This window comes from Heptranchias perlo, chromosome 9 (genome assembly GCF_035084215.1).
Source record: "Heptranchias perlo isolate sHepPer1 chromosome 9, sHepPer1.hap1, whole genome shotgun sequence".
Lineage (NCBI taxonomy): Eukaryota > Metazoa > Chordata > Chondrichthyes > Hexanchiformes > Hexanchidae > Heptranchias > Heptranchias perlo.
Window position 1 is genome coordinate 60,657,625 of NC_090333.1, and position 15,302 is coordinate 60,672,926.

Sequence of the window (15,302 nt, forward strand, 5' to 3'; positions counted from 1 at the left end):
TAGACTGGGATAACAATAATAAGGGGCACAGAGTGGGGGGGAATTTTTGAAATGTGTCCAAGATAACTTTCTTAACCAGTACGTTTCTGGCCCAACGAGGAAGGAGGCATTGCTGGATTTGGTTCTAGGGAATGAGGTGAGCCAAGTGGAGCAAGCGTCAGTGGGAGAGCATTTAGGGAGCAGTGATCATAGTATCATAAGGTTTAGAAGAGCTATGGAAAAGGACACGGACCACTCTAAAGTAAAAGTACTCAATTGGAGGAGAGCCAATTTCAATGGGATGAGAACAGATCTGGCCCGGGTAAATTGGAATCAAAGATGGGCAGGCAAAACCATAATTGAACACTGGGCGGCCTTTAAGGAGGGGATGGTTCGGGTATAGTCTAGGCACATTCCCACGAGGCAGAAAGGTAGGGCAACTAAAGCCAGAGCTCCCTGGATGACAAAAGAGATAGTGAGTAAGACGAAACGGAAAAATGGGGCATATGACAGATGTCAGGTTGATAACACAAGTGAGAACCAGGCAGAATATAGAAAGTTCAGAGGGGAAGCGAAAAAGGAAATATGAGGGGCAAAGAGAGGAAATGAGAATAGATTGGCGGCCAACATAAAAGGGAATCCAAAAGTCTTCTACAGGCGTGTAAACAGTAAAGGGTAGTAAGAGGAGGGGTGGGGCCGATTAGGGAGCATAAAGGATATCTACTCATGGAAGCAGAGGGGCTGGCTAAGGTACTACATGAGTACTTTGCATCTGTCTTTACCAAGGAAGAAGATGCTGTCATAGTGTCAGTAATGGAAGATATAGGTGAGATACCGGATGGGCTAAAAATTGATAAAGAAGAGGTACTTGAAAGGCTGGCTGTACTTAAAGTAGATAAGTCACCCGTCCGGATGGGATGCATCCTCGGTTGCTGAGGGAAGTATGGGTGAAAATTGCAGAGGTACTGGCCATAATCTTCCAAACATCCTGAGATACGGTGGTGGTGCCAGAGGACTGGAGAATTGCAAATGTTACACCCTTGTTCAAAAAAGGGTGTAAGGATAAACCCAGCAACTATAGGCCAATCAGTTTGACCTAAACGGTGGGGAAACTTATAGAAATGATAATCCGGGACAGAATTAACAGTCACTTGGATGAAGGTCGATTGATTAGGGAAAGCCAGCACGGATTTGTTAAAGGCAAATCTTGTTTAACTAACCTGATAGAGTTTTTTGATGAGGTAACAGAGAGGGTAGATGAGGGCAATGCAGTTGATGTGATGTATATGGACTTTCAAAAGGCGTTTGATAAAATGCCGCAAGGTAGGCTGATCATCAAGATTGCGGCCCATGGAATAAAGGGGGCAGGAGCAACATGGATACAGAATTGGCTAAAGGACAGGAAACAGAGAGTAGTGGTGAACGGTTGTTTTTCGGACTGGAGGGAGGTGTACAGTGGTGTTCCCCAGGGGTCAGTGCTGGGACCACTGCTTTTCCTGATAAATATTAATGACTTGGACTTGGGTGTACAGGGCACAATTTCAAAATTTGCAGATGACACAAAACTTGGAAAGGTAGTAAACAGTGAGGAGGATAGTGATAGACAGGCTGGTGGCATGGGCGGATACGTGGCAGATAAAATTTAACGCAGAAAAATGTGAAGTGATACATTTCAGTTGGAAAAACAAGGCGAGGCAATATAAACTAGAGGGCACAATTCTAAAAGGGGTACTGGGGGTGTATGTGCACAAATCATTGAAGGTGGTGGGGCAGGTTGAGAAAGCAGTTTAAAAATGCATAATGGATCCTGGGCTTTATAAATAGAGACATAGAGTACAAAAGTATGGAAGTCATGATGAACCTTTATAGAACACTGGTTCAAACACAACTGGAATATTGTGTCCAGTTCTGGGCACCGCACTTCAGGAAAGATGAGAAAGCCTTAGAAAGCGTGCAGAAGAGATTTACTGGAATGATTCCAGGGATGAGGGGCTTTAGTTACGTGGATAGACTGGAGAAGCTGGGGTTGTTCTCCTTGGAGCAGAGACAGTTGCGAGGAGATTTGATAGAGGTATTCAAAATCATGAAGGGTCTAGACAGAGTAGATGGAGTTCCCATTGGCGGAAGGGTAAGGGATCAGAGAACACAGATTTACTGTGATTGGCAAAAGAACTAAAGGTGACATGAGTAAAAACTTTTTTTACACAGCGAGTGGTTAGGATCTGGGATGCACTGCCCGAGAGGGTGGTGGAGGCAGATTCAATCATGGCCTTCAAAAGGGAACTGGATAAGTACTTGAAAGTAAAAAATTTGCAGGGCTATGGGGAAAGGGCAGGGGAGTGGGACTAGCTGGATTGCTCTTGCATAGACTCAATAGGCCGAATGGCCTCCTTCCATGCTGTAAACTTTCTATGATTCTATATGGTGAAAAGCTGAGGCTCAGTTCAGATCCTTGGAGAACATCACTTATCACATTCCACCAATCAGAGTGCACTCTCTTTATCCCTACTTTCTGTCTCCTATCTCTCAACTAATTTTACCAACCCATGTCACAAAGTTACAACCAATTCCTCGTGCTTTCATTATGCTAATAATCTCGTGTGGAACCTTTTTGTTACTTTATTCTCGGGATATGGGCTTCACTAGCAAGGCCAGCATTTATTGCCTGTCTCTAGTTGCTCTCGAGAAGGTGGTTGTGAGCCGCCTTCTTAAACCACTGCAGTCCATGTGGGGAAAGTGCTCCCACATTGTTGTCAGGTAGGGCTGTCCAGCAACGACGATCAAATGCCTTCTGAAAGTCCATATAGGCAACATCCATAGACACTCCCCTGTCCACCCTGTTAGTGACCTCCTCAAAAACTTCAACTAGATTAGTCAGATATGACCTACACAGATCTGTACTGATTCTCTTTGATCAGCTCATATTTTTTCAAGTGCTCCATCACTCTGCCCCTCATGATGGAGGGGGAGGGTGAACAGCCAGTTGTCGTGGTGCATATAGGCACCAACGATATAGGTAAAAAACAGGATGAGGTCCTACAAGCTGAATTTAGGGAGTTAGGAGTTAAACTAAAGAGTAGGACCTCAAAGGTAGTAATCTCAGGATTGCTACCAGTGCCACGGGTTAGTCAGAGTAGGAATGACAGGATAGCTAAGATGAATACGTGGCTTGAGAGATGGTGCAAGCTGGAGGGATTCAAATTCCTGGGCCATTGGAACCGGTTCTGGGGGAGGTGGGACCAGTACAAATTGGACGGTCTGCATCTGGGCAGGACTGGAACCAATGTCCTAGGGGGAGTGTTTGCCAGTGCTGTTGGGGAGGGTTTAAACTAATGTGGCAGGGGGATGGGAACCGATGCAGGAAGTCAGTGGGAAATAAAGTGGTGACAGAAACAAAAGGCAGTAAGGGAGAGTGTACAGAACATGACCGGACAGATGGTCTGAGAAAGCAGGGCAAAGACCAAGGGAAGTCTAGATTAAACTGCATTTATTTCAATGCAAGAAGTCTGATGGGCAAGGCAGATGAACTCAGGGCATGGATGGGTACATGGGACTGGGATGTTATAGCTATTACTGAAACATGGCTAAGGGAGGGGCAGGACTGGCAGCTCAATGTTCCAGGGTACAGATGCTATAGGAAAGATAGAGCAGGAGGTAAGAGAGGAGGGGGAGTTGCGTTCTTGATTAGGGAGAACATCACGGCAGTAGTGAGAGGGGATATATCCGAGGGTTCGCCCACTGAGTCCATATGGGTAGAACTGAAAAATAAGAAGGGAGAGATCACTTTGATAGGATTGTACTACAGACCCCCAAATAGTCAACGGGAAATTGAGGAGCAAATATGTAAGGAGATTACAGACAGCTGCAAGAAAAATAGGGTGGTAATAGTAGGGGACTTTAACTTTCCCAACATTGACTGGGACAGCCATAGCATTAGGGGCTTGGATGGAGAGAAATTTGTTGAGTGTATTCAGGAGGAATTTCTCATTCAGTATGTGGATGGCCCGACTAGAGAGGGGGCAAAACTTGACCTCCTCTTGGGAAATAAGGAAGGGCAGGTGACAGAAGTGTTAGTGAGGGATCACTTTGGGACCAGTGATCATAATTCCATTAGTTTTAAGATAGCTATGGAGAAGGATAGGTCTGGCCCAAAAGTTAAAATTCTAAATTGGGGAAAGGCCAATTTTGATGGTATTAGACAGGAACTTTCAGAAGTTGATTGGGAGAGTCTGTTGGCAGGCAAAGGGACGTCTGGTAAGTGGGAGGCTTTCAAAAGTGTGTTAACCAGGGTTCAGGGTAAGCACATTCCTTATAAAGTGAAGGGCAAGGCTGGTAGAAGTAGGGAACCTTGGATGACTCAGGAGATTGAGGCACTCGTCAAAAAGAAGAAGGAGGCATATGACATGCATAGGCAGCTGGGATCAAGTGGATCCCTTGAAGAGTATAGAGATTGCCGGAGTAGAGTTAAGAGAGAAATCAGGAGGGCAAAAAGGGGATATGAGATTGCTTTGGCAGATCAGGCAAAGGTGAATCCAAAGAGCTTCTACAAATACATAAAGGGCAAAAGGGTAACTAGGGAGAGAGTAGGGCCTCTTAAGGATCAACAAGGTCATCTATGTGCGGAACCACAAGATATGGGTGAGATCCTGAATGAATATTTCACATCGGTATTTACGGTTGAGAAAGGCATGGATGTTAGGGAACTTGGGGAAATAAATAGTGATGTCTTGAGGAGTGTACATATTACAGAGAGGGAGGTGCTGGAAGTCTTAACGCGCATCAAGGTAGATAAATCTCCAGGACCTGATGAAATGTATCCCAGGACGTTAAGGGAGGTTAGGGAGGAAATTGCGGGTCCCCTAGCAGAGATATTTGAATCATCCACCGCTACAGGTGAGGTGCCTGAAGATTGGAGGGTAGCAAATGTTGTGCCTTTGTTTAAGAAGGGCGGCAGGGAAAAGCCTGGGAACTACAGACCAGTGAGCCTGACATCTGTAGTGGGTAAGTTGTTAGAGGGTATTCTGAGGGACAGAATCTACAGGCATTTGGAGAGGCAGGGACTAATTAGGAACAGTCAGCATGGTTTTGTGAGAGGAAAATCATGTCTCACGAATTTGATTGAGTTTTTTGAAGGGGTAACCAAGAAGATAGATGAGGGCTGTGCAGTAGACGTGGTCTACATGGACTTCAGCAAAGCATTTGACAAGGTACCGCATGGTAGGTTGTTACATAAGGTTAAATCTCATGGGATCCAAGGTGAGGTAGCCAATTGGATACAAAATTGGCTTGACGACAGAAGACAGAGGGTGGTTGTCGAGGGTTGTTTTTCAAACTGGATGCCTGTGTCCAGCGGTGTGCCTCAGGGATCGGTGCTGGGTCTGCTGTTATTTGTTATTTATATTAATGATTTGGATGAGAATTTAGGAGGCATGGTTAGTAAGTTTGCAGATGACACCAAGATTGGTGGCATTGTGGACAGTGAAGAAGGTTATCTAGGATTGCAACGGGATCTTGATAAATTGGGCCAGTGGGCCGATGAATGGCAGATGGAGTTTAATTTAGATAAATGTGAGGTGATGCATTTTGGTAGATCGAATCGGGCCAGGACCTACTCCGTTAATGGTAGGGCGTTGGGGAGAGTTATAGAACAAAGAGATCTAGGAGTACAGATTCATAGCTCCTTGAAAGTGGAGTCACAGGTGGATAGGGTGGTGAAGAAGGCATTCAGCATGCTTGGTTTCATTGGTCAGAACATTGAATGCAGGAGTTGGGATGTCTTGTTGAAGTTGTACAGGGCATTGGTGAGGCCACACTTGGAGTACTGTGTACAGTTCTGGTCACCCTATTATAGAAAGGATATTATTAAACTAGAAAGAGTGCAGAAAAGATTTACTAGGATGCTACCAGGACTTGATGGTTTGACTTACAGGGAGAGGTTAGACAGACTGGGACTTTATTCCCTGGAGAGTAGGAGGTTAAGGGGTGATCTTATAGAAGTCTATAAAATAATGAGGGGCATAGATAAGGTCGATAGTCAAAATCTTTTCCCAAAGGTAGGGGAGTCTATAACGAGGGGGCACAGATTTAAGGTGAGAGGGGAGAGATACAAAAGGATCCAGAGGGGCAATTTTTTCACTCAAAGGGTGGTGAGTGTCTGGAACGAGCTGCCAGAGGCAGTAGTAGAGGCGGGTACAATTTTGTCTTTTAAAAAGCATTTGGACAGTTACATGGGGAAGATGGGTATCGAGGGATATGGGCCAAGTGCAGGCAATTGGGACTAGCTTAGTGGTATAAACTGGGCGACATGGACATGTTGGGCCGAAGGGCCTGTTTCCATGTTGTAACTTCTATGATTCTATGATAGATTCCAGTGATCCCCACAATTGACGGTTTCATAGTTTTTTGGTTTCTCTCTCCCTTCTTAAATAATGGAGTGTCTTGGATTCTGACCTGCTTTGCCTCTACCCTCCCTTTACCTTACACCAATTTGGCTCTACAATCTGGAACTCTCTCCCTAAACCACTTTACCTTACTACCCCTCTCCACCCATCCTCAAAAGCCACGTCAAAGCCTATCTCTTCCATCATGTCTTTGGTCACCTGCACAATTCTTCTCCTGATGCTCTGATGAAATCAAAAACGGTTAACTGGTCCTCTCTTTTTATAGATGCTGTCTGTCGGACCTGCTGTGTATTTCCAGAATTTTCTGTTTTTACATCAGTTGTTGGACCAGAGGCCGAGTCTGGTCCTGTTAATGTGACCAGGACAAAGACCGGTCCCATTTGTGATTACTATTTACAGGCTCTAGAGACCCCGTTCACAACGGTCTTTCCTAACCCCTCTGGCATATTTGTTACGGATTAAAAAGCCGACAGGGGTGTTTCCGTCTGGTCTCGGGGGCCTCACCTCGACGCCAGAGGTAGCGGATGCGACACGGTCGATGGGATCGACCCGGAGCTGCAACCCATCCACCGATCGCATCGCACAAAGACGCGGCCTCATTGCTCACTCCGCGGGTAAACAACGGGAGAGGGAGAAGGGAATGGATTGGATTGGATTTAAACATTAAACACACACAAAACAGGGACAACGTCAAGCCAGGTCTGATAGGGACCGGGATCACCGCCGGTGACCGGGCACCCGCCCTCACTACTCGCCAATACCCAAATCATTTACAATGTAAAAATCCAGGTAAGGGTTACAATTCGTACCGTGCACACGCGAGTTGTACCGACGCGGACAGCGCCCGTTTTCTTTGCTCACTGCTCCCGGCTCTTTAACCCACAATCGCTGCTGACCGTTATTTCTCTCTCCATCCCGGTGATAGCCGTGGCGGTGTCTCACTATATGGCAGGAAGTGCTCCCCGCACCACACTGCGCCGGCGCCCCGCCGCATCAACCCCACGGAGATGAGTATTTCGCAGGAGACGCCCCGGGTGCTAGTCCCGGTCCCGACCCCCACTCCCAGCTATCGGGCAACGGCCAAGAACCGAGATGTCGGAAAACTTAAACGAGACTCAAAACGGTAACGACCGACCTCCCACCCGCCCGCGAGCTGAGTCTCACCGACACCCACATCTGTATCATGATTAGAAAGTTCCAGACTGGCGGCCGATTGATCCCGATCCCCGGCCTCGGCCTTCTGCTTACCCGGGTCAATGTGGCGCAGTGAAAGAAAGCGCTGCTCGAGCTCCCGCTCCGGCTCGCGGCGCCGTTGTCCTGGTGCCGGCGCCGCTTACGTCCAATCACAGCGCAGCTCTCGAGCCCCGAGCTCGCTCTTTAGCCCACACAGCCGCCTGATCATTTTGTGTCTCGCTTCCAGGCAGAGACGTTGTGTGTTTGTGCTGCTCTCAGACCTTCCAAGTCTAATCTATAACTCACTGAAAAGTAGTGGCAAATATTTAAATGTCTCCCACATCGACTTGAAACGTTAACTCGGTTTCTTTCTGCGTAGACGCTGCCTGACCTGCTGAGTGTTTCCAGCAGTTTCGGTTTTTAGTTTAAGTGGATCTACCGTCTGGACTGTCGACACGTTTTGATCCTAAATATCAATACTTCCCCTTCGGTTCATTGCTGTATAAATATACTGTTCACATATAATTGGTGTGGATTGCTTCACACACAGGTTGTCAGTTTATAATGCGGTGTTTCTCTCAGTTCCCCATGACAACACATCTAGATTGTCTTTTTACCACCAGGGGAAAACAAAGACAACACTAGCGTAAGGGTATTGGAGTAATCCGTTTCTGACAACAGGGGTTGTCAGCTCCTGATCGCACGTCCAAAATATTCCCTGCGTAGCTTGAAATTTTTTTCCTGTACACCTTTTACTTACAAAATGTATGATTAAATATGGTGACTTGGATAATGTTTCACTCATGATACATTTACATTTTTTTTTAGGTATTCGCACTATTTAATGATTGTCAAAATGTGTTGTCCTAAATGTTCACCGGTCTGTCTTTTATCGCTGGCATCTTATTGCAAACAGCTATTATTAATTCCTATCCCTCCCCGCCTCTATGATTTTCCTGAAAAAATGCTCCGTATATATTTCGTCGAATGCCTGATACCATGAATAGTAACCACTACACAATCGATTCAGACCATTCACCATCACACCAACAAAACCCATCCTGGGTTATGGCCTGATTTCTGATGCTCACTGCTAAAAATTCTTTGAAAATCTTACCGATCTTTAAAAATAATGAACTCATCATTAAATTAAAATGGACTTCTATATTTAAAAAAAATCATGATGTGGAGATGCCGGTGATGGACTGAGGTTGACAATTGTAAACAATTTTACAACACCAAGTTATAGTCCAGCAATTTTATTTTAAATTCACAAGCTTGTGAATTTAAAATAAAATTGCTGGACTATAACTTGGTGTTGTAAAATTGTTTTAAAAAAATCAGACAGCAGGTGTCCAGTTTTTATTTTAGAAACTTCTGGACACACCGTTCAAAAATGGACTCCCTGGTCTAAAACCAAACCCTAGCAGGAGATTAAAGGTATTATCTCCCTCCACCTTCCTCTCTCTTTCTTTCACCCCCCCCCCCCCAAAAAAAGAAAAAAATTGAAGATTACAATATGAAAAAAAATGAACAATATTTGGTGATAATTTTTATTGCACAAATGAGGCAGGCCTACATAATTCAACAACAACTACTTGCATTTATGATAGTGCCTTTAACATAGTAAAACATCCCAAGGTATTCCACAGAAGCGTTACCAGACAAAATTTGACACCGAGCCACATAAAGAGATATTAGGGCAGGTGACAAGGTAGGTTTTAAGGAGCTTCATAAAAGAACAGAGGTCGAGAGGTTTAGGTAGGGAATTCTAGAGCTTAGGGCCTAGGCAGCTGAAAGCACAGCCGCCACTGGTGGAACGAAGGAAATTGGGGCTGCACAAGAGACCAGAATTGATGGAACGCAGAGATTTTGGAGGATTGTAGGGCTGGAGGAGATTAGAGAGATAGGATAGGGTGAGGCTATGGATCAATTTGAACACAAGGATGAGAATTTTAAATTCGGTGCGTTGCTGGTCAATGAGAAATGTAGTTCAGCGAGCATAGGGGTGAGTTAGGATACGGGCAGCATAGTTTAAGATGAGCTGAAGTTTATGGAGGGTGGAAGATGGGAGGCCGGCCAGGAAATAATAAACTTGCTAATAAACAATAATTCCTGTCAAGAACATCTCCCTATCTGTGTTATCGATCTATACTATGAGCAGATATTGTATATATTCAAAACTCCAATCAAAAGAACTGAAACAAGACTCAAATAACATAAGGATCAACATTATAAAGCTTTTATCAACCAAAATTCTCACCTTCATGTAGGTTGGTTTCCACAAATATATTTCTTTGTTTTGTCTCATGTCAACCGGCACATTTCTTTCCACTGTTTCTCTGCTGCTGTAGTGCTGTAATAATTAATGTCCCTTATCAAATTCAGGACTGGTTTCCACCGTTGATTTTAAATATTTTCTCCCTAAATTTATCCTGCTGGGCTGTCTCCAGTTTTAAATCAGTAGTGGGAGTTTGCTCTGAAGTAAGGAAAGTTGCCATTAAATGAAAAAGTTCCTGAAGGAATGGAGTGGAGCAGTAACCAATAGGAATGCATTGGTATGGTGCTGCTGCTGCTGAGTCAACTGATGAAATTGCTTTGCTAAAAAGGAAAACCAACCAGGATGAAAACCGGAGAGAATGAAGGTATGACTTGCAAGTAAGAGAGCCTCCTCCGCCCCCCCCCCCCTCACCAGTTTTATCCCCAAACAAGGAGATATATTTATCATAGCAGGTACAGCATAGGAGGCGGCCATTTGGCTCATCGTGCCTGTGCCGGCTCTTTAATGGAGCTATCCAATTTGTCACATTCCCCTGCTCTTTCCCCAATAGCCCTGTAACTTTTTTCCCCTTCAAGTATTTATTCAATTCCCTTTTGAAAGTTGCTATTGACTCTGCTTCCACCACCCTTTCAGGCAGTGCATTCCAGACCATTACAACTCTCTGTGTAAAAAAAAAAGTTTCCTCATGTCGCCTCTGACTTTTTTGCCGATCACCTTAAATCTGTGTCCTCTGGTTACCGACCCGTCTGCCACTGGAAACAGTTTCTCCTTGTTAGAACCATAGAAAAGATACAGCACAGAAAGGGGCCATTTGGGCCATCGTGTCCGCGCCAACTCAAAGAACAACCAGGTGCCCATTCTAATCCCACCTTCCAGCACCCGATCCCGTAGCCCTGCAGCTCACAGCATTTTAGGTGCAGGTCCAGGTACTCTTTAAAAGAGTTGAGGGTCCCTGCCTCTGCCACCAATTCGGGCAGCAAATTCCATACACCCACCACCCTCTGGGTAAAAATTTTTTTCCTCATGTCCCTTCTAATCCTTCTGCCAATCAGCTTAAATCTATGTCCTCTAGTTCTTGAACCCTCCGCTAGGGGGAACAGGTACTTCCTGTCTACTCTATCTGGGCCCCTCAATTTTGTACACCTCAATCAAGTCACCCCTCAGCCTCCTCTGCTCCAAGGAAAACAACCCCAGCCTATCCAATGTCTCCTTGTATCTGCAATTTTCAAGCCCTGGCAACATTCTTGTAAATCTTCTCTGCACTCTCTCCAGAGCAATTATGTCCTTCCTGTAATGTGGTGACCAGAACTGCGCACAATACTCCAGCTGTGGCCTTACCAGCGTTTTAAACAGTTCCATCATTACATCTTTTGTATTCTATACCTTGGCTAATAACGGAGAGCATTCCGTATGCCTTCTTCACAATCTTATCTACCTGTACTGCCACCTTCAGGGACCTGTGCATATGCACTCCAAGGTCTCTCACTTCCTCCACCCCTCTCAATATATTCCCGTTTACTGCGTATTCCCTTTTACTGCGTTTGCCCTCCCTAAGTGCATTACCTCACACTTCTCCGGGTTGAACTCCATTTGCCACTTTTCCGCCCACGCTACCAACCCATTGATATCTTCTTGGAGTCTACAGCTATCCTCTTCACTATCAACTGCATGGCCAATTTTTGTGTCGTTTGCAAATTTGCCAATCATGCCCCCTACATTCAAGTCCAAATCAATATATACCACAAACAGCAAGGGACCCAACACTGAGCCCTGTGGCACACCACTGGAAACGGATTTCCATTCGCAAAGACATCCATCGACTTTTACCCTTTGTTTTCTGTTACTGAGCCAATTTTGGATCCAATTCGCCACATTTCCCTGTATCCCATGGGCTTTTACCTTTCTGACCAGTCTGCCATGTGGGACTTTGTCAAATGCCTTACTAAAATCCATGTAGACAACACCCACTGCACTACCCTCATCAATCCTCCTTGTCACGTCCTCAAAGAATTCAATCAGATTTGTAAGGCATGACCTTCCCTGAACAAATCCATGCTGACTATCCCTGATTAAACCATGCCTTTCCAAGTAACAGTTTATCCTATCGCTCAGTATTGATTCTAATAGTTTGCCCACCACCGAGGTAAGACTGACCGGCCTATAGTTGTTCGGCCTTTCCCTCGTACCCTTTTTAAACAACGGTACTACATTAGCAGTCTTCCAGTCCTACGGTACCTCCCCTGTAACTAGTGAGGATTGGAAAATGATCCTTGTTGTTATACTCTGTCAAACCATTCGTGATTTTGAACACCTCTATCAAATCTCCCCTTAACCTTCTCTGCTCTAAGGAGAACAACCCCAGCTTCTCCAGTCTCTCCACGTAACTGAAGTCATTCATCCGTGGCACCATTTTGGTAAATCTCTTCTGCACCCTCTCAACGACCTTGACATCTTTCCTAAAGTGTGGTGCCCTGAATTGAACACGATTCTCCAGCTGAGGCCTAACCAGTGTTTTATGAAGGTTTAGCATAACTTCCTTGCTTTTGTACTCTATGCCTCTATTAATAAAGCCAAAGATCCCATATGCATTTTTTTTTTTTAAAAACAGCCTTCTCAACTTGTCCTGCTACCTTCAAAGATTTGTGGATGTGCACCCCCAGGTCTCTCTGTTCCTGCACCCTCTTTAAAATTGTACCATTTAGTTTATATTGCCTCTCCTCATTCTTCCTACCAAAACGCATCACTTCACACTTCTCTACGTTAAACTTCATCTGCCATGTGTCTGCCCATTTCACCAGTCTGTCTACGTCCTCCACATTGTTTACTACTGTTCCGAGTTTCGTATCATCTGCAAACTTTGAAATTATACCTTCTATACGCAAGTCCAGGTCATTAATATATATCAATAAGAGCAGTGGTCCTAATTTCTAGTCTTAAATGTGAGTAGATCCAGTAACAATTGGGTTGCAGAGTGTTACAATATTCTAACACTGGAATTTCCTGTGGGGGCAAAATCGATAAGTTACACCCAAAATTATGCCCATTCATGTGCCAATTTTGCCGATGGATATTTACAGCCAAACTTCCTGCCAATCTCATTAACATGCTGAAGCGTAAAAATGGGAATAAACAAGCGGAAATCCATGTGAACAATTGGGGCCTGAGGGACGCGCCAAACTCACACCATATACTCCTTCTTTAAGTATGAAAATCAAAGTTTCAAGCCGTCTATCATTCATGCACATTAGGCATAGCTTGCAATCATGGAATCTTTTCCATTTTTGAAGTGATTTATACTGATGCCATAAAAATCCATTCAAAGAAACAGAAAATACAATGCAGGTCTCAGTGAGGATAAATATTAAAATCACTCAAAAAAAGCTCAATCACACACTAAAAAAGTGACTCCTTCCTGCTGTGCTTAAAATTCTGGGCTTAATTTTTTACCTGTTTTGAACTAGCGTAATTACAGGAAATTTGCGTGTATGGCTCTTGAACCTGGGAACAGAGGCATTATAAATTAGCCAAGATGTGTTCGGTTGCAGGGATTGATAGACTGGCGTAAAAGAGCAAGGAAATTCGGGCATAGTATAATTACGTACTTTCCTTGGTAAACTCAATAATCCAATACATGAATTAGGTATGTCCACATCACTCCAAGATACTGTTACTGATTCACGAGCCAGACTAGCTCACTAATGGGACCTGGATGGATAGACCTATTGTGGGGGGGAGGGAGGAATTCTTTCTCACTCAGCTCCAGATAACCCTATGAGCCATTGCCCCAAAGGGTAAGGAGGTCCTATTTATAGCTGGATAAATAGCAAAAAATTTACCAATGCTTTCTACTGGTAAGCCTTGGAGTTTTAGCTGGTTAAACTCCAGCAATACTTCTGTATACACTTGGAGGTTCCTAAGCCTTGACTGTCAATCTGTACTTAAGATTTCCGTAAATGGGATATGTTACTATAGGGTGATTATACACACTCCATATTGCATTAACAGAAACCTTACAGGAGGTTGTAGATTTGCAAATAGCTTGAAGGGAGACTTAGATTTTGCGAAGGGTTTCCTTAGCTGATCAAAACTAAATATTTTTTTTAAAAATCAGTAATTACATTCTAAGCAATATGTAAGTTATCTGTGGGTTTTTCTTTTTAAAAACGCAAAATAAAAACTTATTACGAGAAGCCGGAGTGCTGTTTCATTGTGTTATTTTATTGCAGTGCTTAAATACTGACAACATGAAAATAGCTGCTAAAGGGTTTGCCTTTTCCCATTCATACCCACTCAGGATGTTACCTTGCTACCACAACAGATGTGCAGCCAGACACCAGAAAGGCAACAGCAGCAGGAACCATTAGTATGATGGCACTGTATCAAGTTAACTGCAGCACATAAATGACAATGGCCAATATTTTCAAGGACATAAGGAGATAAAGTGCTAAACCAAGGATCAGATATGGGTTCAGTACTAACCTTGAAATTAGAAGGAATTCAATACAATTTCCGATTTGACAGTGCATTTTTCAGCCTTAATGGCAGCTTCTTTTACACTTCTACAATCATCTCATGGTTGCTATAATATTTTTAATCTGTGTTCCAGACTATATAATACACAGTTCCTGTGTTAATTATGAATCAATCTACCAGTGAAGAACATTATGGAGATTGCAGTTTATACTTAGAAGCGAATAATACATGACAAATATTGGCAAAGGTGAACTTCACTCAAATCTCTTTTTACATAGAACGTACAGCACAAAAACAGGCCATTCGGCCCAACAGGTCCATGCTGGTGTTTATGCACCACACGAGCCCCCTCCCTCCCTACTTCATCTAACCCCATCAACATATCTTACAGTTCATGTAATAAGTAACACATGTAGCCGTTTAAACAATTTTCCTCCCATGAAAATATTCCCATGTTAGTAATATAGTAACAGGAGTAAGCCCCTCGAGCTTGTTCCGCCATTCAATGAGATCATGGACAATTTGTATCCTAACTCCATCCACATCCCTTAATATCCTTGGCTAGCAAAAATCTATCAATCTCAGTTTTAAAATTATTAGTGCAAACAGTCTTAGATCCACCTCTCCTCAGTATCAGCATTGCAGTGTTAAGTATAATTTTTTGTGAAATAAATTACAAAAAACAGGCTTTTTCTGCATCATAGGCAAAATGCCAATGATAATTCTACAGGAGAATGATGGGTTATCAATTCAGCAAGGCTTACAACTCCAGGTATATTTTCATTGACTTTCATTTTGTCTTAATTATTAGGATTTTCCAGGTTCTCCAAATATTCTGCAGTTTCATGCTTTACAGACTAGCAGCATTTTTGGAACCCAAAAGGCATGATAAACAAGACAAAAATAAGTGACATTGAAACTTTGCATCAATAAAGGGTACAGTGCTATTAAAAAAAAGTCATGCAGTGCACACTGGAATCCTTACTGGTGTGTTG

General features: G+C 43.7%; 1 protein-coding gene across 4 annotated transcripts in view; it reads right to left on the bottom strand.

The window, feature by feature from the left end:
* wdr47a (WD repeat domain 47a) overlaps positions 1–7,867 on the bottom strand; it is a 54,901-nt gene extending 47,034 nt beyond the window's left edge. Inside the window, exon 1 of one of the 4 annotated variants that reach the window (XM_067990610.1) lies at positions 7,629–7,867. The gene's annotated coding sequence lies outside the window, so the exon portion shown is untranslated. Of the gene's footprint in view, positions 1–1,199; positions 1,280–7,189; positions 7,317–7,554 lie in introns of those variants that run through there. The other 3 variants (XM_067990611.1, XM_067990613.1, XM_067990612.1) reach the window with 3 other exon arrangements.
* Positions 7,868–15,302: the final 7,435 nt, after the last annotated feature.